This window comes from Balaenoptera physalus (genome assembly GCF_965194825.1).
Source record: "Balaenoptera physalus genome assembly, chromosome: 10".
NCBI classification, from domain to species: Eukaryota; Metazoa; Chordata; class Mammalia; order Artiodactyla; family Balaenopteridae; genus Balaenoptera; species Balaenoptera physalus.
Window position 1 is genome coordinate 22,377,615 of NC_138889.1, and position 23,139 is coordinate 22,400,753.

Below are 23,139 nucleotides of genomic sequence, written 5' to 3' on the forward strand. Positions count from 1 at the left end.
AGTTATTTTTAGAGTTACCTTCACTGAAGTACAGACAATCTACCATGGATTCAGAGAATACATTTCTCTTGTTCTCATTTCAAAAAAGACTTTATCTCATGAGGCTTCCTTCAGTTTCTGGGGAGAGGCAGCAGTCTGGTGGTTCCAGATAGTGGCTTCTAAATCAGACAGGCCTGAGCTCAAATCCTGTGTCTGTCACTCAACAACTGTGTGACCTTGGGCAAGTCACTGAGTCTCTCCGAGCCTTACTTTCCTCATCTGCAAAATGGGATCAGCATGGTGCCCAGCCTGAAAAGGCTGCAGGCAGTATTAAATAAGACTGTGTGTATAGGTTAACAAGGCACAGGACACAATAGCAGCAATTGTCACTATTGAACAGTCTGGAGAATGTGGTTGGGTGCTGGCATTCACTCAGCTTCTGCAGGTAGAAACCATGGGGAGAGTCAAGGCCAGAGTACCTGTGCCCGGGATGGGCAGTCCCCACAGTCCCACCTGGCAGATGACAATCTGCTTTTTCCCTGTCCCCCAAGGTGCAGACCAGGGGGAGGTCTTGGTCAAACTGCTCTGATCGTGTGGCCCAGTTGGAAAGCAGAGATGAGCAAGCTGCAGAGTCCCACCTGACCCTCCCAGCGGCCATCCCTTTGCACTGACAGATGATTAACTGCATAGGAGAGCAAGTCTGCATCCCTCTCCTTGGCCAGGATTCCCTCTATCCCTTGAGCCCCTTATAGCTGACAGTAATTCATTCTTAAACTTGCAATCTGCCTAGGCCTGATTTGCATCACAAAATCTCTCTATCCCAAATATGAGTTGAACCATCTCTCCTTAGAGATCAAGGGGTGGGAGGCAGGGGCCAACAGGAGGTGGTGGGCTTATTCTGTCTGAGAGCAAGAGCCCATGACTTGGTTGTGAGTGTATCTATTTGTGTGTGAGGGAGGGCAGGGGGAGAGTAGAACCATTTCATTTTATTTTTACTTTAAGTATCATACACACGGTCTCTGGAATCCTCTGGCAGCCGGTGGACTTTGATTCAGCAAGCAATGAATTATATCCTCCAGTTGAGAGTAAAATTACAAATATCTTCAAGATGTTCAGTGCTCTGGGAAAGGGCAGCCAATTCATGTTGGCTATGTGGGCTGCTTCCTGTCCAGAGCAGAACGCAGCACCTCTCTCCCTCCTAAGAGGGGAGATGGAAAGTGGGGAGCAGGTACCCACAATAGGGAGATGAGAGAAGCGTACGATTTAGGGACACAGTCTGGGCCAAATCTGGGGTAGGCAGGAAGGGGAAGGCAGAGTGAAGCACCATCCGCCCCTTTCAGGCTCTGCAGGTGAAACCCACCAAATTAGAGTCTGGGGAACAGCTGTGTGGTCACCAGCACTCGGTAGAATGGATGCTACTTGACAAAGCCACCTTCACCTCAGCAGCAAATATTTACCAAGCCCCTCCATGTGGGAATAGATAGCCCAGAATCTGTAGTCACCTGAGAAAGACCAAGACATATAGAGGCTCCCAAAGATCAATTATTTATTCAACCAAGATTTGCTTAAAAAAGGTACTTAATGATACATGCTGATACTGAACAATGCTTTCAATTTCTATTATTTGTAAAACAAATACAGTCAAGGCATAAGTCACCTGGGCCCCCAGAGCACCCCTTCCTGCCCCTCTGTCGAGCACCCACCGTGATATTTTGAGACTGTTTGTGGTCTTTCCTACTAGCCTGTGAACAACACAAGGAAAGAGATTGGATTTTGCTCATTTGGCATAATCATGGTCTCTCCACTCTTCAATGCTTTTCCTGGCTTGGTAGCTACTAACATTTAGTACAGTTTGCCAAATGAGTGAGATGAAGATAACCTTTCCTTGTCTTTGTTGATGGGGTCAAACAAAGGCAAAGATAAAGTGAATAAGGCCCAGGCATTTGTGATTGACTTTGTTACCCAGAGTTTTAATGAGCAACTGCCTCTGACTCCCACTTAGCTGGACTCTACCTCTGGCCTCTCAGCACCTTCTTGGGCAGAGAGGGGAAGAGGTCATGGACATGCAGTTGATGATAAGGTAGATTCAGCGAGCACTTATTAAATGAAACCATGGGCCCAACACTGTGCTGGGCTGTTGGGGAATGGAAAGGAGAGGCTGATTTTTTATTTTTTATTTTTATTGAAGTATAGTTGATTTATAATGTGATAGTTTCAGGTGTACACCAAAGTGATTATACATATATAAATATATATATTCTTTTTTACATTTTCTTCCATTATAGGTTATTATAATATATTGAATATAGTTCCCTGTGCTATACAGTAAGTCCTTGTTGGTTATCTATTTTATATATAGTAGTGTGTATATTTTAATCTCAAACTCCTACTTTATCCCTCCCTACCCCCTTTCCCCTTTGGTAACCATAAAGTTGTTTTCTATGTTTGTGAGTCTATTTCTGGTTTGTAAATAAGTTCATTTGTATCCTTTTTTAGATTCCACATATAAGTAATATCATATGGTATTTGTCTTTGTCTGACTTATTTCACTTAGTACGATAATCTCTAGGTCCATCCATGTTGCGGCAAATGGCATTATTTCATTCTTTTTTATGGTTGAATAGTATTCCATCGTGTGTGTGTGTGTGTGTGCATGCGTGTGTGTATACTACATCTTCTTTATCCATTCATCTGTCGATGGACACTTAGGTTACTTGCATCTCTGGCTATTGTAAATAGAGCTGCTATGAACACTGGGGTGCGTGTATCTTTTCAAATTATGTTTTTCTCTGGATCTATGCCAGGAGTGGGATTGTAGGATCATATGGTAGCTCTATTTTTAGTTTTTTAAGGAACCTCCATACTGTTCTCCATAGTGGCTATACCAATTTACATTCCCACCAACAGTGCAGGAGGGTTCCCTTTTCTCCACGTTCTCTCCAGCATTTGTTATTTGTACGTTTTTGATGTTGGCCATTCTGACTGGTCCATTCTCAGGTGTTGAGCTTGGGAGCTGGGCCTGGTATCCTGATAAGTGCTTTACATGTATCGCCTCATTTGATCCTCTCAGTGGTTTTGAAGTACGTTCATTCAGTATTTTCAAAAAGATCGCATCTTGGTACAACCAAGTGTATTGGAAAAGGGGGTTAAAGCAGAATGTCTGGTTGGGGAAGGCAAGCAAAGGGAAGTGCTGGTGGCGATGCTTTCAGGTTTTATATGCTTCAATATTCTCCTCTCTGTGGAGATGGAAACTTACTTTTATTAACAAAATAAATGTAAACAAAAATGTCAGTTCTGTATAAACTAGCATTTTGCCCTCTCAGGGAACAGAGTGAAGACGAGTCATTTTTATTTTTGGCTATGCTAATTACTTTTATATCACCTTAGTACTGAGTAGCACTTGTGTAGAGCAGTGTTTCTTAAATGGGGGCCTTTAAGCTCGCGGTCTTACTGGCTTTATTGTTTGATAGGAAATGTGTTAGGTTGGAATAATGGTTCCAGTTCTTCATTCCCTGGTAACAGGATTATACATCCACACCTGCTGTCCTGCAGCTCGGTGCCTCTGGCTCAGAGCAGTTTCCTCCCCTCCCCATCCCTGTTGAGCTTGGTCCCCCGACAGGACACAGCAAAGGCTTGAAAAGCGCTTGTGTCCTTTGGCTTGGCCTCGTTTCCTTACCTGAAAATTAGGTTCCAATTCTGTCCTGAGGAATAAAGGTGATGTTTGTAAAGCACCTACCACAGTGCCTGCTACATAATGAACTCTTAGGAAAATACAGTTTTAATCATCATTATTTTTGTCATTATAGGCCTACGTTAATTCAGAGCAGTATTTGGCATGGCTTTTGCCTTGGGAACATCCAGCCCTGGGACCACTGTGTTGTGCCAGGTCTGCCAGGTACCTCTTCTCATGTTGGCGCCATTTCTAGGTCAGTTCTTGGGGTTCTCAGCTCCTCTTACCCCCTTGCTTCATGGCCTGAACAAGGCTTTAAATGTACCCCTTAGATCTGATGATGGGAATTCCTCTTGCGCTGTGTTCATACCTTTTAGACTACTCTGTTGGAATGGAGATTGGCCCATTCCCAGCTCATCATTGTGGCCAGGGTCTCAGCTGCAAGGCTGCCGGTTCAGTGCCTGGGAGTCGACCACCGGGAGATGCCATCTTAAAAACTATAGCTGCTGAGTACTTGTGAAGAACAGATATTAAGAGGTTTGTCAGGGGACTTCAAAAAACAACCTTTTGAGTAAATGAATAAACGATTTCCAAAAACAAATGTAATTTCATCAAACACATATTTAATATATGGAAATTCAACAATTTGCTAGATGAAGGAGGGAAAGATGCCTGTGTGTACATGCACACACACATGCAAACACACAAATACACACTTAAATGATCTGGGCCATTCTCCCTGCCAATCTACTCAGTGTTTACAGACCTACTGAGCATATATGGGAAATTAGAGTATGTCCTTTCTTCAGTTGGTAGCAGTGTTTATAAGCCTTACAGAGAGAGAGTGTTTTTTACTTGGTGTTGAAATGTTTTTTGTTTTTGTTTTTGTGTTTTTGTTTCTTTCTTTGTGTGTGTGTGTGTGTGTGTGTGTGTGTGTGTATATATTTTTCTAACATGACCCATCTACTCCATTTCAAACTCAACTGAAGAAATAGATCTGTTGTAACCATGGGGGAAAGCTGGCTCTGTTGGACTTACTGAGAGATGTGGGCTCCCACAGGGAGCAGTCCTTGGAATTTTCAAAAGTATTTTTAATCACTTGTAATTGTATACGTTTATTTTAATTTTAAAAAAATTTTAACAGTTTTATTGAGATGTTGAGAACATTTTTTTTTTAGGGTAGGCTTCTTATTGATGAATTCTTTTAGTTTTTGCTTGTCTGAGAAGTTTATTTCCTTCTATTCTAAATGATAATCTTGCTGGATAGACTAACCTATGTTGCAGGTTTTTCCCTTTCACCCACTTACTTCTGGCCTGCAAAGTTTCTGCAGAGAAATCAGCTGATAGTCTCATGGGAATTCCCTTGTGTATGATTCTTTGTTTTTCTCTTGCTACCTTTAGAATTCTGTCTTTAAGTTTTGCCATTTTAATTATGATATGACTTGGTGTGGGTCTGTTTGAGTTCATCTTGTTTGGGACCCTCTGAGCTTCCTGTACTTGGATATATATCCTTCTTCAGGTTTGAGATGTGTTCAGCCATAATTTCATCAAATACCTTTTTGATCCCCTTCTCTCTCTCTCTTTCTCTTCTGGGACCCCTATAATCTAAATGTTGGTATGCTTAATATTATTCCAGAGATCTCTTAAATTGCTCTCACTTTTTAAAATTTTGTTTTTCTTTCTGCTGTTCTGATTGTTTGATTTCCATTACTTTATCTTATGAGTTCTTATCTTATGAGTTCTTCTGATCACTTAGTCTGCTATTCATTCCCTCTTGTGTATTTTTTATTTCAGTTATTCGTTTCTGATTGGGTCTGTTTATATTTTCTAGTTCCTTGTTGAAATGTTCACTGTTTACATCAATTCTTTTCCCTAATTCAGTTAACATGTTTATTACCAATATTTTGAATTCTTTATCTGGTAAATTGTTTATTTCTGATTCATTATTTATTTTTTCAGGGTTTTTCTCTTGCTCTTTCAATTGAAAACGGTTCCTCTGTCTTTTCATTTTGCTTAAGTTTTTCTGCCTCTATGAATTTAGGTGAAACAATTACTTCCTACAGTCTTGAGACAGTGTTCTTATGTGGGAGCATTCCTATACAGTCTGCATGTGCCCAGTGCCTTTGCTGGGAGAGCTGGATTTGATGTGGACACAAGTCATGTCTTTCCTCAGGGTGTACTAGCAGCCAGCACCTTGGTAGAGGGTGTGGCTGGAGATGAATGGGCTAGAGCTGACCCACGTGTGAGGTGAGACTTTCTCTCTGCTCAGTGGCTGTCATCACCTTATTGGTGGGAGAGTCTGCTCCCAAGTTGCTGGAGCAAAAGCCCTGAGGGTTGGGCCTAGTTGGCTCTGCTCCCTTTAAGTGTGTTTTTCCCCTCTCCCTACACCAGGCTCTTGTCCCAGAGAAGGGGGTTGCTGAAGAGTGTGGGGTTCATGCACAGACAGTGATCCAAAGCACTGACTGTGTAGGTGCCCATGTCTCCACTCAGATGCAGCCTTGGGTGCAAGTCCTCTTTGTCCCTTACCCCTGATGACTGCCCTCAGTCTCCACCACCCCTATGCTGTTGTGGAACATTCAGCAGGGCTGTCAGGGGCTGCATGAACTCTTAGTGTTTACTGGGAGGTGAGCCGTTGTTGAGTGACTGGTGTCAGAGATCTGGGCCACTTCTGTGGTGCCACTTGAGTAAATACCAACAATGGCCGCTGCTGCCCCACCTGGGCTCCTACCTGGGACCAGGTTGCCTCTCTTTGCCCTACCTCAGGGGCAAGTCCTCTTTGTGTCTCACAGCTGATCACTGTCTCCAGCCTCTGCCACTCCTGCCATCTTGTGGGACCACTGTGCAGGGCAGGTAGGGCCTATGTGGGCTCTCTGTGTGTATCAGAGCAATGGTGGAGAGGCCACCCTCAGAGAACTGGGTGGCTTCTGGAGAGCTGCCAACAGTGGCCAGTGGCTGGTCCTCCAACCAGCTAAGGGAGCTTGTCTCCTTTGCATAAGATCCCAGGACTTGGGCGTGCATTCTGGCTTAAACCAGTCTCTCCCCAGGACAGGTGTCCACCTACGCAATCTCCCTTTTCCTCTGAGTCCAATCCCAGGGGCACAGGTCCAGACCCAGTTGTTCTTCTTCCCTTGTCATCTACCCACACATGTATCTTTCTTACTGCCTTAGTTGTACAGGAATCCTTCTGCCAATTTCCAGTTAGTTTTCAGTGAAAATTATTCCACATCTAGATATATTTTTGATGTGTTCATAGGGGGAGGAGAGCTCCATGCCCTCCTACTCCGCAATCTTCATCTACTTCTCTAAGTTTAGCTTTAGATGCATATAACAGAAAAAGCAAATAAGTGACTTAAACAAGATTATCTCTTTCCAACCAAAAAAGTGTCCAGAGATAAAAGTGGTCCAGGGCTGGTGACTCCATGGCCATCAGGGACCCAGGCTCTGCCTATGTTTTGGCTCTTACTGGCACACATTTCTAACTCAAGGTCACCTCAAGACCCAGGAGGACTACAAAAACATCTTAGAGTCCACATTCCAGGCAAGAAGAATGAAGAAGAGAGGAAAGAGCAAAAAGGTGACCCTCCCAGCCAGGTAAATCCTCTAAAATGCTTTCCCTGCAGCCCCATTCAGTGACTTTAGCTTATATATCACTGGACACAAGGAAGACTGGGAAATATAATCCTTTAGCTTAGCATATTGTTACTCAGAATAAAATTAGGTTTCTATTAGTGTGGAAGGAGGGGAGAATAAGTGTTGAGGAGGCAAATAGCCATCTCTGCCATGGTGAGTTTTTGCTTATGAGTTGACTTCAAAATTCAACCTCCATGTAAGGTAGATCTCCAAAGTTAACTCACAGCCCTTTAAGTCCTCCTGGGTGTTTCTGACTTGCTAATTCCTGGAGGGCAGATGTGCTGACCTGGGCTAACCCAGATGGCACCAAGCCCCAGCCTGACATGGTGTGACTTTTCTCTGCTCTTTTGATAGAGAGACAAACTGGACTTGAGGGCAGAAAGCTGCTTCCTTTATTCACATTTCACAGAAGAAAAAAGCATGTGTAACAGTGACGGGTTCTCAGAGGGAAAGAAGGTCTAGAAACAGGGTAGGGCAGGACTGAGGTAGGGAAAGGCAGAGCTTTGTTAGGGTTAGGGGTGGGAGGAGGGAATACCTCTAGCAGTCTGGATAACCAGTGGTGAGTTTTGTAAGTCTTCTGCTGGGGATATGTCAGAGAACATTTTATGGGTGGGTATTGTGCCAGTCAGGGAACTGCTGTTTTTTTTGCCCATACGCAAATGTACTCGTTTTACATCTACTTCAGGAGATAGCCAGCTTTCTCTTATGCAGCTAACAACTTTAATCTGCCTTTGGTTTGTTATTCCCTTAGAATTATTTGAAGAAAATATAGCCTAAGATAAGCAGAAAAATACCTAAAGACAGATGTACAAGGGTGTTCAATGCAGTATTGTTCATAAGAGTAAAAATTGGACACAACCTAAATGTTCAAAATATTCATTAATAGGATATCAATTAAATTATGAAACAGCCATATAAGGAATGTTATGTGGCCACTTAGAAGACAATATTTATATATTCACTGGCATAAGATGAGCTCTATAACATAACACAGAGTGATATAGGGTCACAACAACCCCCCTTTTATGGTAGGATCCCATTTATGTAAAACGTTAAATATACGTAACATATGCATATTTATGTATAGAGCAATATCACAAAGGATGTGTTCCAAGATGTTCAACATTTTAGATAATCTTTTACTTTTTTTTTATACTTTTCCATATTAATTGAACATACCAACTGTGTCATCTTTACAATCAGAAGAAATTAACTATTTTCATTTTTGAAAAATGCACATAAGTAAAAAATTGGAAGAAAACCCACAAATGGTCACTTTTTTTTGTTGTTGGGACTATAGATGCCTTTTTTCTCTTTTCATTTTTCCCCCCCAGAGTTTCTGTGGTGTGATTATGTAATTTACAATAGGAAACATGAATAAAAAATTGTTCTAAGCAGATAATACTAATGATCGTAGATGATTTTGCATCCATAATATTATGGGGAGGGGATGAGGAATGGCTATAAAGAATGTTCATTTCCAGCAAATAGCTGTAAAAGTCTTGTTTGAAATCACAAATCAAGCAGTTGAGAGGGATCCTAATCTATTTCCTATTAAGGCAGGGTTCCCTTTCATATCCTGTCAGAGGGAATTCAGTCTTTCCTTGAAAAATTGCAGCGGCCAGCAAGCTCACCACCATGGAAGTCTGTTAAATCCATTGTTGAATAGCTCTGTTTATTAGAAAGTCCCTGGCCATACAGATCTCAACTCTGTCTCCTTGAAACATTTACTTTGTTCCTAGTTCTATTCTGTGGGGCAAAGGGGGGGAGGTCTATTTTATCACTACTGAGTGCCCTTGGCAGTGGCTTCTAGACTATCTTCTGTGAAAGCCAGGTTTCCCAGAGATGCCTCGTCTTAACATGTTCCATTTTCAACTGTGTATAATGATTTAAAAAGCAAGGAGGGATCTGACCTGGCCAGCTTAGAACCTACTAGGAATAATGTGTCTTTCAGCCTGTACCAAGGCCTCTGTTTACAGAGGGGGTTCAGGTCCTGCCATTCCTGCTGCCACATCTCTCTTGTGTTTCCTGCTTCCTAAGTCCTGCAGGTTTCTGCCCATTTCTGAACATGGCTCTGTAGCCTTCCTGCCAATTTCCTGAGCAGAGATGATTTTCTAAAAAATTCCTTTTCTGCATAAGTTAGCCAAAGTTGGTTTCTGTTGTTTGCAACCAAAGAACCCTGACTGGTACAGATGTCACTCACCTCTTTATTAGGAATAGACAACCCATTGATGGCTCACATTTGTTAGGGGAACCACTGACTCAAACTGCCCATCCTGGCCAGGCAAGATAGTAGCCACTTGCATGAGTTATCTTAACAACAGGAGGTCCTGGTAAGGAATGCGGAACTAACAAGCTACCACCAACAGGAAGAATTTGGGAAAGGTCAAAAGGAGACAGGAGATGCCAACCTATATTTCCTACCAACCTCCCAGAATCCTTCTCGCTGGAATCCATCTTGGCTGAGCGATGCGTGTGCCACCAGGAAGGACCCTGAGTCAGAATGATTGGCCAGAGACAACCCGGAAACTAACCCTATTACCATAATACCCGAGACCGTGAGCCGTGTGGCAGAACAGTCCTCCTGGGTTCCCTTACCCTGCTGCTCTCCACCCGGCTGCCCCTTCCCAATAAAATCTCTTGCTTTGTCAGCACGTGTCTCTTCGGACAATTCATTTCTGAGTGTTAGACAAGAGCCCACTCTCGGTCCCAGGAAGGGGTCCCCCTTCTTGCAACATGTTGAGTTTCTGGTCATCCAAGTGTATCTTTCACCACAGCACCCCTGAAAATTTCATACTGTAACCGAGCAGGACCCTACGGGGCCTTTTCTTCCCCCCATATCCTCTGCTTAACTCCTCTCTGAAGTACCAAGATAATAGTATTTGATGCCAATTTCCTGAGTTGTTTTGCAGATGTGAACCACCCCCTCCCCCCACCAAAGGGAAGATGTTAACTACTTGATGACCATGAGCACATAGCCCCAGGCCTCCTGGAGCCTAAGGACTGATAAAGTTAACTCCTGTGACACCAACCTGTTCTGTCATCATCAGCCAATCAGTGAACTGTGCACAATCTGATCACATACCCTGCAACAACCCCGCTCCTCACCTGGTTTTTAAAAATGCTTTATTGAAAACTTTCGGGGAGCTTGAAGCTTTTTAGGGCTCGAGCCACCTCGCCTCCTTGCATGGCCTTGCAATAAGCCTTCTCTGCTCCAAACTCAGAAGTTTCGGTTTGTTTGGCCTCAATGTGTGTCAGGCACACGAACTTGCGTTAACAATTTTGGCGAAGCCAATCTAGGAGTCCGTGTCCATGGCAGGCCGACCCTGGCCTGGGTCAGCCCCTTCCCAAAGCCCGCAGAAGCTTCCAGAGTCCATTTCACTCTGGGGATCTCAAAGGGACTGTCCCCGACCGGCGCCGGCCGCCCATGGCACGAGGCTGTTGGAGCCGAAAAATGTCTGGAGCTGTGGTCCACATTCGGTGTCGCTGGGTGAGTCGCTCCAGCTTGCGCAGGCAGGGAATTCTCTCCAATCCATCTGGGCTGCTTCCCTTGTGGGAAGTGAGCCACTTGAGGGTAAGTCGCTCCGGTGTGCACACCGGGAACATATTCCCCCCTCAATTTGGGCTTTCCCTCTATGGAACAAGCCAATTTGTTTTGCATTTGATTGCGGTACCCTGTTGGAGAAGGGAATTGTTGTTGGACTCTACCTGATCTGGGAACCAGTTCATTTGCTTTTTGAGAGCCAGGCTTGCCAATTTGTTTGGAGGCCTCCGTTTGCGAGTGGAAATGGAATTTTAGACTACACTTCTGATTTTCTGTGTGACCATAGCTTAGTTGTTGTTTGGGTTTTTGTGTGTATCATTTTGGGGTGAGCCACTCATGGTCCATTCTTTCTGAGCTACGCCTCATCTTGATTCTTTGTTTGTGGGACCATGTGTTTGTTGTTTGTTTGTGTGTTAGTACTTGCACTGGCCAGTTGAAACGTCTTTGGTGAATAAAGGGGCTTGTGTGTGATGACACCAGGGTATCCTTTCCTACTGCATAGGTTTTGCCTACAGAGGAGAGGTGGTTGGGATTTCCCTTTTAAACTAGCCTTAGTCATTCATTCAGCTTCATCTCAGATGGGACATTGGATGGGAATCTTCCTTTTTTTGGGGCTAGGGAACTGTGACCCTTAGAGACCGATTTGAATTGCAGTTCGCTTGATATTTGATAACCCTAGCCGTGGATAATTAAGTATGGATGATCAGATCTCTGTTTCACCTTATAATCCCCAGGGGTACTTTTGCAAAACTAAGAGATCTTTAGCTATACTCCCTAAATGAAAAAAATGCCTCAATACTCCCTGAGATCTGGAGGACAAAGGCCCCTGATGTCTTGGCTATTATATCAAAGTGGGTCTTTTGCAATTGCTTTTATATTGGGGGTATGTGTGTGTATGTGAATGAGTGTCTCGGTACCTGAGTCCAAATCCCTTTTCCACTTCCTGGTTTTGCTGAAAGAGGGGCATGCAAATGTGAACAAATAATATGTATTATTGTATTTGTTTCTTTGAAGTGAGGTGAATATTTGGGAACTGGAAAAAAGAAAACTCCCTGAAAATAGCCCAAGATGGCTGGGTTTTGTGTAAGTAGTTAGAAGAGGAATTTGCATTTCTCTTCCTATGCCTTTGAGATGTAAATGATCTACCTGGGCTCTCTGGAGCTTAACTAATCAGTCTGTGTTGCTTGGTACTGGAAAAAGTGATGCTGAAATAACATTCGAAACTGCTGGGAATATTCCCTCAGCCAAATGTTAATTCATAAGCTTCATAAGGGTATGAAGAAACTTACAGTAAAATCTGTTAATTATAAAGGGGTAAAAGAGGTCCAACAGGGGCAGGCACTTTTGGCTATACTGACTCTGATGAATGATTTGTTCCAATTGGCTTATTCAGTTGTCAATAATAGGGATATAGCCGAAAAGGCTGAACGCACCTGGAGAAATATGTGAAAGGATACTCTTGCAACCTTCTTGGTCTTAACCCAAAAGATTGGAAGCCTTAACAACCACAAAGAGTATGTAATGGGCGTGTCAGGGAAAAGGCAGGGGCACACTTTCCTGGAATGCCTTTTGTGCAAGATCAATGGCCAACTGTTTTTACATTCTTTTCTGTTTGTGCCTGATTGTCCCATCCCTTCAGTGGGAAGAGATTTCTTAACTAACGGGTCACTTTGTTTCTCGAGGGGCAAGGGAACCATCCTCATCACCAAATGGTTCTAACAGAAAGCTGAATGGAACAGATAAAATTTGAAGCTGAAATAGAAGCCTTAATAGACCCTGGAATGTGGAATATTGAGGTTCTGGCCTTGGCTGAAGATATCCAGCCAACGATTATTAAATAAAAAGTGTTATAGAGTGTCTAAATATAAGGTATAAATTTCTTAAACCTAGGGAAGATCCCCAAAAGTGTTTGCAAGTAGGTTACCAAAATGGGAGGCCACTGGTCTAAGTAACTAATCATACCTGAAATTCGGAGCCTGATAGGAATTTTGGGGGGAGGCCTTCTCCCTTAAGCTAAATGAGGAGCCACCCAATTCTTTGAAAAAAAAAAAAAGGAAAACCAAACTGTCCTTGTTTTACAAATCTAGTCTTTTTTTTTTAAACATCTTTATTAGAGTATAATTGCTTTACAATGGTGTGTCAGTTTCTGCTTTATAACAAAGTGAATCAATTATACATATACATATGTCCCCATATCTCTTCCCTCTTGCGTCTCCCTCCCTCCCACCCTCCCTATCCCACCCCTCTAGGTGGTCACAAAGCACTGAGCTGATCTCCCTGTGCTATGCGGCTGCTTCCCACTAGCTATCTATTTTACGTTTGGCAGTGTATATATGTCCACGCCACTCTCTCACTTTGTCCCAGCTTACCCTTTCCCCTCCCCATATCCTCAAGTCCATTCTCTAGTAGGTTTGCATTTTTATTCCCGTCTTGCTCCTAGGTTCTTCTGACCATTTTCTTTTTTTTTTAAATTTTTTTTTAGATTCCATATATATGTGCTAGCATACGGTATTTGTTTTTCTTTTTCTGACTTACATCACTCTTTATGACAGTCTCTAGGTCCACCCACCTCACTACAAATAATTCAGTTTCATTCCTTTTAATGGCTGAGTAATATTCCATTGTATATATGTGTCACATCTTCTTTATCCATTCATCTGTTGATGGACACTTAGGTTGTTCCATGTCCTGGCTATTGTAAATAGAGCTGCAATGAACATTTTGGTACATGACTCTTTTTGAATTATGGTTTTCAAAGGGTATATGCCCAGTAGTGGGATTGCTGGGTCGTATGGTAGTTCTATTTTTAGTTTTTTAAGGAACCTCCATACTGTTCTCCATAGTGGCTGTATCAATTTACATTCCCACCAACAGTGCCAGAGGGTTCCCTTTTCTCCACACTCTCTCCAGCATTTATTGTTTGTAGATTTTTTGAGGATGGCCATTCTGACTGGTGTGAGATGATATCTCATTGTAGTTTTGATTTGCATTTCTCTGATGATTAATGATGTTGAGCATTCTTTCATGTGTTTGTTGGCAATCTGTATATCTTCTTTGGAGAAATGTCTATTTAGGTCTTTGCCCATTTTTGGATTGGGTTGTTTGTTTTTTTGATATTGAGCTGCATGAGCTGCTTGTAAATTTTGGAGATTAATCCTTTGTCAGTTGCTTCATTTGCAAATATTTTCTCCCATCCTGAGGGTTGTCTTTTCGTCTTGCTTATGGTTTCCATTGCTGTGCAAAAGCTTTTAAGTTTCTTTAGGTCCCATCTGTTTATTTTTGTTTTTATTTCCATTTCTCTAGGAGGTGGGTCAAAAAGGATCTTGCTGTGATGTATGTCATAGAGTGTTCTGCCTATGTTTTCCTCTAAGAGTTTGATGGTGTTTGGCCTTACATTTAGGTCTTTAATCCATTTTGAGTTTATTTTTGTGTATGGTGTTAGGGAGTGTTCTAATTTCATTCTTTTATGTGTAGCTGTCCAGTTCTCCCAGCACCATTTATTAAAGAGGCTGTCTTTTCTCCACTGTATATTCTTGCCTCCTTTATCAAAGATAAGGTGACCATATGTGCATAGGTTTATCTCTGGGCTTTCCATCCTGTTCCATTGATCTATATTTCTCTTTTTGTGCCAGTACCATACTGCCTTGATTACTGTAGCTTTGTAGTATAGTCTGAAGTCAGGGAGCCTGATTCCTCCAGCTCCGTTTTTCTTTCTCAATATTGCTTTGGCTATTTGGGGTCTTTTGTGTTTCCATACAAATTGTGAAATTTTTTGTTCTAGTTCTGTGAAAAATGCCAGTGGTAGTTTGATAGGGATTGCATTGAATCTGTAGATTACTTTGGGTAGTAGAGTCATTTTCACAATGTTGATTCTTCCAATCCAAGAACATGGTATATCTCTCCATCTATTTGTATCATCTTTAATTTCTTTCATCAGTGTCTTATAATTTTCTGCATACAGGTCTTTTGTCTCCTTGGGTAGGTTTATTCCTAGGTATTTTATTCTTTTTGTTGCAATGGTAAATGGGAGTGTTTTCTTAATTTCAGTTTCGGATTTTCCATCATTAGTGTATAGGAATGCAAGAGATTTCTGTGCATTAATTTTGTATCCTGCTACTTTACCAAATTCATTAATTAGCTCTAGTAGTTTTCTGGTAAAATCTTTAGGATTCTCTCTATATAGTATCATGTCATCTGCAAACAGTGACAGCTTTACTTATTCTTTTCCAATTTAGATTCCTTTTATTTCTTTTTCTTCTCTGATTGCTGTGGCTAAAACTTCCAAAACTATGTTGAAGAATAGTGGTGAGAGTGGGCAACCTTGTCTTCTTCCTGATATTAGTGGAAATGGTTTCAGTTTTTCACCATTGAGGATGATGTTGGCTGTGGGTTTTTCATATATGACCTTTATTATATTGAGGAAAGTTCCCTCTATGCCTACTTTCTGGAGGGTTTTTATCATAAATCGGTGTTGAATTTTGTCAAAAGCTTTCTCTGCATCTATTTAGATGATCATATGTTTTTTCTCCTTCAGTTTGTTAATATGGTGTATCATGTTGATTGCTTTGCATATATTGAAGAATCCTTGCATTCCTGGGATAAACCCCACTTGATCATAGTGTATGGTCCTTTTAATGTGCTGTTGGATTCTGTCTGCTAGTACTTTGTTGAGGATTTTTGCATCTATGTTCATCAGTGATATTGGCCTGTAGTTTCCTTTCTTTATGACATCTTTGTCTGGTTTTGGTATCAGAGTGATGGTGGTCTCATAGAATGAGTTTGGGAGTGTTTCTCCCTCTGCTATATTTTGGAAGAGTTTGAGAAGGATAGGTGTTAGCTTTTCTCTAAATGTTTGATAGAATTCGCCTGTGAAGCCATATGGTCCTTGGCTTTTGGTTATTGGAAGATTTTTAATCACAGTTTCAATTTCAGTGCTTGTGATTGGTCTGTTCATATTTTCTATTTCTTCTTGGTTCAGTCTCAGAAGGTTGTGCATTTCTAAGAATTTGTCCATTTCTTCCAGGTTGTCCATTTTATTGGCATAGAGTTGCTTGTAGTAATCTCTCATGATCCTTTGTATTTCTGCAGTGTCAGTTGTTACTCCTCCTTTTTCATTTCTAATTCTATTGATTTGAGTCTTCTCCCTTTTTTTCTTGATAAGTCTGGCTAATGGTTTATCAATTTTGTTTATCTTCTCAAAGAACCAGCTTTTAGTTTTATTGATCTTTGCTATCATTTCCTTCCTTTCTTTTTCATTTATTTCTGAACTGATCTTTATGATTTCTTTCCTTCTGCTAACTTTGGGGTTTTTTGTTCTTCTTTCTCTAATTGCTTTAGGTGTAAGGTTAGGGTGTTTATTTGAGATGTTTCTTGTTTCTTAAGGCAGGCTTGTATAGCTATAAAGTTCCCTCTTAGAAATGCTTTTGCTTCTTCCCATAGGTTTTGGGTCATTGTGTTTTCATTGTCATTTGTTTCTAGGTATTTTCTGATTTCCTCTTTGATTTCTTCAGTGATCTCTTGGTTATTAAGTAGTGTGCTGTTTAGCCTCCATGTGTTTGTATTTCTTACAGATTTTTTTCCTGTAATTGATATCTAGGCTCATAGCATTGTGGTCAGAAAAGATACTTGATAAGATTTCATTTTTCTTAAATTTACCAAGACTTGATTTGTGACCCAAGATATGATCTATCCTGGAGAATGTTCCATGAGCACTTGAGAAGAATGTGTATTCTGTTGTTTTTGGGTGGAATGTCCTATAAATATCAATTAAGTCCATCTTGTTTAATGTATCATTTAAAGCTTGTGTTTCCTTATTTATTTTCATTTTGGATGATCTGTCCATTGGTGAAAGCGGGGTGTTAAAGTCCCCTACTATGATTGTGTTACTGTCGATTTCCCCTTTTATGACTGTTAGTATTTGCCTTATGTATTGAGGTGCTCCTATGTTGGCTGCATAAATATTTACAATTGTTATATCTTCTACCTGGATTGGTCCCTTGATCATTATGTAGTGTCCCTCTTTGTCTCTTGTAATAGTCTTTGTTTTGCAGTCTATTTTGTATGATATGAGAATTGCTACTCCAGCTTCCTTTTGATTTCCATTTGCATGGAATAGCTTTTTCCATCCCCTCACTTTCAGCCTGTATGTGTCCCTAGGTCTGAACTGGGTGTCTTGTAGACAGCATGTATACAGGTCTTGTTTTTGTTTCCATTCAGCCAGTCTATGTCTTTTGGTTGGAGCATTTAGTCCGTTTACATTTAAGGTAATTATCGATATTTATGTTCCTATTACCATTTTCTTAATTGTTTTGGGTTTATTATTGTAGGTCTTTTCCTTCTCTTGTGTTTCCTGCCTAGAGAAGTTCCTTTAGCATTTGTTGTAAAGCTGGTTTGGTGGTGCGGAACTCTCTTAGCTTTTGCTTGTCTGTAAAGCTTTTAATTTCTCCATCGAATCTGAATGAGATCCTTGGTAGGTGGAGTAATCTTTGTTGTAGGTTTTTCTCTTTCATCACTTTAAATATGTCCTGCCACTCACTTCTGGTTTGCAGAGTTTCTGCTGAAAGATCAGCTGTTAACTTTATGGAGATTCCCTTATGTGTCACTTGTTGTTTTTCCCTTGCTGCTTTTAATATTTTTTCTTTGTATTTAATTTTTAATAGTTTGATTAATATGTGTCTTGGCTTGTTTCTCCTTGGACTTATCCTGTATGGGACTCTCTGTGCTTCCTGGACTTGATTAACTATTTCCTTTCCCATATTAGGGAAGTTTTCAACTATAATCTCTTGAAATAGTTTCTCAGTCCCTTTCTTTTTCTCTTCTTCTTCTGGGACCCCTATAATTCGAATGTTGGTGCATTTAATGCTGTCCCAGAGGTCTCTGAGATTGCCCTAAATTATTTTCATTCTTTTTTCTTTATTGTGCTCTGCAGTAGTTATTTCCACTATTTTATCTTCCAGATCACGTATCCTTTCTTCTGCCTCAGTTATTCTGCTATTGATCCCTTCGAGAATATTTTTAATATCATTTATTGTGTTGTTCTTCACTGTTTGTTTGCTCTTTAGTTCTTCTAGGTCCTTGTTAAATGTTTCTTGTATTTTCTCCATTCTATTGCCAAGATTTTGGATCACATTTACTATAATAGTTCTGAATTCTTTTTCAGGTAGACTGCCTATTTCCTCTTCATTTGTTTGGTCTGGTGGGTTTTGCCTTGCTCCTTCATCTGCTATGTTTCTCTGTCTTCTCATTTTGCTTAACTTACTGTGTTTGCGGTCTCCTTTTCACAGGCTGCAGGTTTGTAGTTTCCGTTGTTTTTGGTGTCTGTCCCCAGTGGCTAAGTTTGCTTCAGTGGGTTGTGTAGGCTTCCTGGTGGAGGGGACTAGTGCCTATGTTCTGGTGGATGAGGCTGGATCTTGTCTTTGTGGTGGGCAGGTCCACGTCTGGTAGTGTGTTTTGGGGTGTCTGTGGCCTTATTATGATTTTCGGCAGCCTCTGTGCTAATGGATGGGGTTGTGTTCCTGTCTTGCTAGTTGGTTGGCATAGGGTGTCCTGCACTGTAGCTTGCTGGTCGTTGAGTGGAGCTGGGTCTTGGAGTTGAGATGGAGATCTCTGGGAGATTTTCCCCGTTTGATATTACGTGGAGCTGGGAGGCCTCTTGTGGACCAGTGTCCTGAACTTGGCTCTCCCACCTCAGTGGCACAGCCCTGATGCCTGGCTGGAGCACTAAGAGCCTGTCCTCCACACAAATCTAGTCTTTACAGGACCAGAGGTGTTGTTCCAAAAATGATCCAAAGACCACCAATCCTTTTACCACTCCCAACACCTTCCCTATTTATCTTAAGAGAGACTTGTAAGTATTAAGCAAAGGGGAAACAGAGTCATCCTAGAAGAAACTTTCCTGTACCTTTGAGATACAAATGTCCTCTCTGGTCTTCTCAGGAATACTTATCTCTGCCATCTTTTAAAATGAAAATTTTGGGGACTTCCCTGGTGGTCCAGTGGGTAAGACTCTATGCTCCCAATGCAGGGGGCCCAGGTTCAATCCCTGGACTGGGAACTAGATCCTGCATGCCGCAACTAAAGAGTCCACATGCTGAAACTAAGAGTCCACATGCTGCAACTAAGACCTCATTTGCCATGACTAAGACCTGGCACAGACAAAATAAATAAATTAATTAATTAATTAATTAATTAAATAAAAGGAAAATTTTGAAATAGGGCAAAATAATTTAGAACTAGACTTGTCAAGGATAAGTAAAAATCCTAAGTGTCTTTTCTGTAAATATTGATTAAAAGATCTAGCTATCTAGACAAGTGAGCTTGATTCATTCAATCTGCCAGAAACCCAATTCTAATCCAACCTATTTTGTAAACTGATGGGTTTTGCATTGCTGTACCTGACTCTGGGCTGAAATTTTAAAATGAGAACTATGAGGTCTCTCTGTTTGTCTGTGTGTCTGTATGTGTCTATATGTGTTGTAGATGTATGGTATTGCCAAAATTAATTCATAAAAGAGGTCTACTTAATTGATTTAAAAGAAATTAAGTGCTTATATAAATACTCAGGAATATAAAACTGGCCAGAATGAGTTTCAGGTTCACGTGAATGGGGAAATACTCTATTAAGTTAATATCTGGTGTTAAGGTTAGTTTGTTTGTTGATCTAATTAATATAGACCCGTCTTTAGAGTCATGAACATTAAGTATAGTACTTTTACTGCACCTACGTTTAATAGAATTTAAATGAAATCTTGTTATATCTGTTGCAAATTTGTCAGCAAGAAAAATAACTTGGTATGATGAAATTTTTATGAGTGAATTAAATGCAAATGAGATAAGAGCTTTTAGGTAAACTCTATAGGAATAATTATATTCTGAAAATTATCTAAAATGGTCTCTCCAGATTTTGGTAACTATTACTTGCCTCTTGGTTTTCACTAGAAATTAAGGTTTTTAAGAGTTGGAGATTCTAATTTAAATATGTAGTTAAAGCTACTAAAAATAATAAAACATTTCACTATACAGTAAGAAAGTGGGATATATGTTTTGAATAAAAAGGAGTTTTGTGCATGGTCAGGGTGAGATTAGATTAAACTTAATTGGGTAAATGGATTTTGTTATTAATAGTAGGCTGGTGCAGGAGTAGACTTTGTTCCTCTCTGCTAAGAGAACATGTTTCCTTAGAGTGCTGCTTTTGATGACAGATTGTGTGAACTTCCTTGCCTTTCAGTGGTCTGTATTTGTTTTTAAATATTCACAGTGACCTATGATTCTATCTGACCAAATGTTTTTTAAAAACTTTTGATATTTTTGATGAACTTCCTATCAAATTCTAATTAAAGTTATTTTGACTTCAGCTAACTTTGGGATGCTTCAGAGGGCCCCTGAGGCACCTCAGGAAAAAAACTATATATATATATATATATGTTAAACTGATTAGAATTGGTTTGTATGCTAAATTATATGGAAAGCATTGTCAAATGAGTGATAAACCTCCTCAGATTATACAGTATGAATAAATATTATTAATGTAGACATTCTAGAAATTATATAAAGTTTCTGAAATTTGTGTATGTCCTGGTATAATGTTATAATTTTAGTTATCTTAAAATGTTGAATGTAACAACTTGGATAAGCTTCTTTGCCAAGAATTGTAATCAGATCTTTAACCTTGCCTTTTTAAGACCTTTATCATTCACAGACAGCTAAGCTGATGTTTTGCAAAACTGCCATGTCTTCAAGAAGAGTCATAGAAAGGATGTTTTGACAAAAACAGGTTTCTGATAACTTTTAAATCATAAACTAGGTAAGAAATTTTAAAAGTCTATTAAGGAAACTCCATACTGTTTTCCATAGTGGTTATATCAATTTACATTCCCACCAACAGTGCAGGAGGGGTCCCTTTTCACCACACCCTTTCCAGCATTTATTGTTTCTAGATTTTTTGATAATGGCCATTCCGACCGGCATGAGGTCATACCTCATTGTAGTTTTGATTTGCATTTCTCAATAAACAGTGATGTTGAGCATCTTTTCATGTGCCTCTTGGCCATCTGTATGTCTTCCTTGGTGAAATGTCTATTTAGGTCTTCTGCCTATTTTTTAACTGGATTGTTTGTTTTTTTGATATTGAGCTCCCTGAGCTGTTTGTATATTTTGGAGATTAATCCTTTGTCTGTCGTTTCATTTGCAAATATTTTCTCCCATTCTGAGGGTTGTCTTTTTGTCTTGTTTATGGTTTCCTTTGCTGTGCAAAAGCTTTTAAATTTAATTAAGGCCCACTTGTTAATTTTTGTTTTTATTTCCATTAGTCTAGGAGGTGGGTCATAAAAGATCTTGCTGTGGTTTATGTCAGAGTGTTTTTCCTATGTTTTGCTCTAAGCGATTTATAGTGTTTGTTCTTACATTTCAGTCTTTAATCCATTTTGAGTTTATTTTTGTGTATGGTGTTAGGTAGTGTTCTAATTTCATTCTCTTACATGTAGTGGTCCAGTTTTCCTAGCACCACTTATTGAAGAGACGGTCTTTTCTCCCTTGTATGTTCTTGCCTCTTTTGTCGTAAATTAGGTGCCTATATGTGCATGATTTTATATCTGGGCATTCTATCCTCTACCATTGTTCTATATTTCTGTTTTTGTGCCAGTACCATACTGTCTTGATTACTCTAGCTTTGTGGTATAGTTTGAAGTCAGGGAGCCGGATTCCTCCAACTCCATTTTTCTTTCTCAAGATTGCTGTGGCTATTCGGGGTCCTTTGTGTTTCCATATGAATTGCAAAATTTTTTGTTCTAATTCTGTGAAGAATGCCATTGGTAGTTTGATAGGGATTGCATTGAATCTCTAGATTGCTTTGGGTACTATAGTCATTTTCACAATATTGATTCTTCCAATCCAAGAACATGGAATATTTCTCTATCTGTTTATGTCATCTTTGATATCTTTCATCAGTGTTTTATAGTTTTCTGAGTATAAGTCTTTCGCCTCTTTAGGCAAGTTTATTCCTAGGTATTTTATTCTTTTTGTTGCAATGGTAAATGGGAGTGTTTCCTTAATTTCTCTTTCTGATTTTTCATTGTTGGTGTATAGGCTCCTTAGAAAACTAAAAATAGAACTACCATATGACCCAGCAAACCCACTACTGGGCATATACCCTGAGAAAACCATAATTCAAAAAGAGACATGTACCACAATGTTCACTGCAGCACTATTTACAACAGCCAGGATATGGAACCAACCTAAATGTCCATCGACAGATGAATGGATAAAGAAGATGTGACACATATATACAATGGAATATTAGCCATAAAAAGAAACGAAATTGAGTTATTTGTAGTGAGCTGGTTGGACCTAGAGTCTGTCATACAGAGTGAAGTAAGTCAGAAAGAGAAAAACAAATACCATATGCTAACACATATATATGGAATCTACGAACAAAGAAAATGGTACTGATGAACCTAGTTGCAGGGCAGGAATAAAGAGGTAGACATAGAGAATGGACTTGAGGACCTGTGGTGGGAAGGGGAAGCTGGGGCAAAGTGAGAGTAACACCGATATATATACACTACCGAATGTAAAATAGTTGGCTGGTGGGAAGCAGCAGCATAGCACAGGGAGATCAGCTCGGTGCTTTGTGATGACCTAGAGGGGTGGGATAGGGAGGATGGGAGGGAGGCTCAAGAGGGAGGGCATATGGGGACATGTGTATGCATATGGCTGATTTGCTTTGTTGTGCAACAGAAACTAACAAACACAGTATTGTGAAGCAATTATAGTCCAATAAAGATTTATTAAAAAAAACAAAGAGAATGGATAAACAAAAAGTTCCTACTGTATAGCACAGAGAACTATATTCAATATCCTGTGATAAACCACAATGGAAAAGAATATGAAAAATATGTATAACTGAATCACTTTGCTGTACAGTAGAAATTAACACAACTTTGTAAATCAACTATACTTCAATAAAATAAAATTTAACAAAATTTTAAAAAAAGTCTAATAGAAACTCTGATTTCATAAATCTGTCAGTAAAACAGATTAATTATATAGGACTGAGTAAACTGATGAATATGATTGCAAGTTTTTGCCTGAAATATTAATGGCTTTTAATCTGTGTTTTCCCAGATATAAGGAAATCTTTTCCTCTAAGTATAGGTATGACAAATTAGATAATAACAGGACTAAGGGGTTCAATATTCCCTGCCCAAGGCTGATCAATCCATTCTACAATCACCCTTCATTATCCCTGTACAGCCAGAAGTAGCCAAGAGCCGTCGTCGCCCTTTTCGCCACAAGACTGTGGGATGGACATTGACAGTCA

General features: G+C 40.1%; 1 long non-coding RNA gene across 1 annotated transcript in view; it reads right to left on the reverse strand.

Annotated features, from left to right (window-relative positions):
* Window positions 1–17,587, reverse strand: part of LOC309667926 — a 614,088-nt gene extending 596,501 nt beyond the window's left edge. The window contains exon 1 of the long non-coding RNA XR_014268002.1: window positions 17,426–17,587. This is a non-coding gene — a long non-coding RNA (uncharacterized lncRNA). The remainder of the gene's footprint in view (window positions 1–17,425) is intronic.
* Window positions 17,588–23,139: the final 5,552 nt, after the last annotated feature.